Raw genomic sequence first — 3,412 nt, 5'->3', positions numbered from 1 at the left:
ATGATCAAATACCCCTGATACATGTAAGGGATACAAAGTCCCACACTTGGCACCCCTGGCCAAAAGCATAGAGCCCTTCTGAATTTTCCAACTCTGAAAGCCAAAAGTGGTGTGAAAACCAGGATTATCTAGCTGACCCACTGAAATAAGACTCTTGGTCAGCTTAGGCACATGTCTCACATGTTTCAAAACAAATGCAGACCCATTTGCAAAAGAAAACTTTATGTCACCTGCTCCCACTATGTCACATGCATAGTCATTTCCAAGGTGCACACAACCTGTCTTTCCACTATCATAAGTGGAGAACCATTCCCTATGGGGAGTAACATGGAATGAAGCACCAGAATCCAAAATCCAATCCTGGGAATATGCATCATCTGAAGTGGTAAGCAACTCTGCAGATAAACTAGACATGAAGAGAACATCATTGTCACTATCATGTGTGACTACATTGATCTCCTCGATCTTCACTTTTCCTTTGTCCTCCCTTGGACTCTCTTCCTTTTGATTTGCACCCCAATTTGCATTCTTTTTCTTATCCTTTTGCTCTCTTTTCAGCTTGTAGCAATCCTTTTTCATATGGCCCTTCTTGCCACAATGGTAACACTCAATGTTCCGTGCCCGTGCCCTGGATTTGCTACGAGACTTCCCTCTTTCTTGGGACTTCCCCTGAACTGTGATCTGCCCCTTTGCACATTTAAGGCTGCATCCTGCTTGGTGCCATCCATAGACTTCCGTCTAATCTCCTCGGCCAACAAGCTACCCACAACATCATCAAATTTCAGTACTCCACCAGGTGCAGAGTTACTGACAGCTGTACGAAAGGTATCCCATGAGGATGGCAATGAACATAAGAGAAATATTGCCTTAGTCTCTGCATCAAAATTCATTTTCTGAGCCTGAAGCTGGCTGAAAATAATATTGAATTCATTCAAGTGAGAAGCAATGGAGACCCCTTCCTTCATCTGCAGCTCAAACAACCTCTTCATGAGGTAAACTTTATTAGAGGCAGTTTCCTTCTCATAAGTGGCACATAGTTTCTTCCACAAATCTTCCGTAGTCTGCTCATTTACTACTGTGAAATAAACTGACTCTGCAAGATGAAGTCTAATAGTAGACTTTGCTAATGCATCCAACTCATTCCAATCATCCTCAGACATATTTGCAGGCTTAGCTTCAATCCCTGCCAAGGGTTTAATCTGCTTCTTTTGAATAAGCACATCCCTTATTTGTTCTTTCCACAAAGAAAAGTTTGTCCCATCAAACTTTTTAATGTTGAAAAACTCCTTTTCAGACATGGAAGAGGATGCCATGATGCAAATAAAGCAAAATCCCAAATGCTAGTGCCTCAAGAGAGAATCACACCAAATACCAGGTGCACCCAAATGTGTATGCCACAATAGAGTGAAATATCACCAAAACTCAAAACTCAAAGCATCTGACTCATGTGCATATACAATGCATCCATATGAGCAAATCTGACCCAAAAGAAAATGCCAATAAGTGCCAAATGACTCAATCATAAACACCGTCCACTGGCATATGCATCAATAATATCTCATCCAAGAGAGCATAGCACTATCAGTGCATCACCAGCAATGTGTCAAAGCTGTCCCTCAGTATAAAATAGCATCCATGTGCAAAGCGTCCATAAAAAATAGCATCCCACAAGGCAATTTGGGCCTATCAGCGCATCCAACAAGGACCGCAATGCATCCAAATGGCCTATAAATCATCCACTGCAACCCAATGCACACCACGAATGAGCGCACATTGCTCAAACTGCAACCAGAGTGATCTGCATAAGGTATGCTCAAGAAATCATAGTCCCATGGTAATGAGCGCTACTGAAAATAGAACCTAAGATGCCTCAAAACATGGGCGCCATCACATAATTGGACTCAGCAAGAAAATCTGCAAATATCTCTCTTCTGCCAGAACTCCAAAATCCCAACCGATGAGTGAGAAATGGGAGTCAATACTTATCCACTGCCATGTGGCATAAATCTAAGGTTTCAAAACCTTAGTATGAAAAATGCATAACAGAGAGACGAAATCGAATACACAGAGATTTATAACTCTGAAAATCCTCCACCGAATCACGCAAGAACTGATAGGTAGGGGTTTTTGGGCGTCCGAAACGCAATGGGACAGACGGTTTTGGAAACCGTGGCCTCAATCACTGGGTCCAACACACGGACTGAAAAACGTTTTTTGAAACAGAGCTGTTTGTAAACTCCACCGGAGTGCAAATGATGAGCAACATGGAAGTTTTAGGACCTCCTGAGTTCACCAAAACTGACAGATCTGCAAATGGTTGCTCCAAACTTGAGTTTCAACACCCGGGCAAAAAACGCAGAAACTGACACAGAGAGCCAGAAATCCAATGAAATGATCCCGGATTCAAGAATGAAGGTGTTTCCAAGCTCCTGAAGTAATGTGGACACCAAAAGCAAGCAATAGTTGCCTCTACAAGTCAATACGGAGTCTCTGTCATCAAACGGAACAGGGAAAAGCTCAAAAAAACGACTTTTTCTTTGAAACCACTTAACAGGCTCTCAAAACCACTTCGCAAAGCTAAAGTGACTTTTCGAAAGGTTCCTCCAAGGTCTCTGCACACTCAGATGCGAGTAAAGTCACCCACAAAGCTTCCCACAGAGCTTCTCCTTCCTCCCACAGAGCTGCTGAGCTTCCAAGCATTCACACACGCTCAGCTAGATCACCCGGGCTCTGATACCAGTTGAGAGTGCTCTCAACGGAAGCAAGAACGGAAGAAGGAGAGAGAGCGACAGAGAGCCACACAAGTTTGGTGGGTGCAGAACCACCCTAATCTTCTTTTTCATTCATTTATATATGTGTTTGAGTATTGTACATAAGTGGGGTTAAGGCACAGTGACCTTTAACCCCACACCTCCTTTGCTTTGGCCATCTGTTGTAGCAGTCATGCCCCCGCCAACACCCCTGAAGGGCATGAGGCATCTTCAAAGATGCTTCAGGTCCCGAAGATCATCTGATTTTGAAGACCATGTTTCCTCCTGAAGACCTTGTCATATATCAAGACATGGAAGAACTTAGTCAAGGCAAAGTGTTGACTCATGGTTGACACAGGAAGATGACCAGGTGTTGGATAACTAGACACCTTGGTTGGCTCAACACATAGACAAGAACCAAGTGGCAGAGTTTTGAGTGGCAAAGATTGGCAATGTGGTGACGCTCCTTCCAATAGTAGTTAGCGGTTTAGAGAGGCTCCTTGTTAGGATGTAGCAGTTTGGTTCCAAGAACCACTTGGTAGAAGGAACCAGTCTATAAGTTGTTGTTGTGGTAATTGAGATCGAGTGACTTTCAGCTCACAGAGTTTTGTATGAGAGACAAGTCCAAGCAAGTCTTGAGTCTTGTTGTGAGGTTGAGTGGT

The sequence above is a fragment of the Dipteris shenzhenensis genome, chromosome 10, assembly GCF_047967505.1.
Source record: "Dipteris shenzhenensis isolate YYH24624 ecotype China chromosome 10, Dip_SZ_1.0, whole genome shotgun sequence".
Taxonomy (NCBI): Eukaryota; Viridiplantae; Streptophyta; class Polypodiopsida; order Gleicheniales; family Dipteridaceae; genus Dipteris; species Dipteris shenzhenensis.
Note: the sequence above shows the minus strand (reverse complement) of the source record.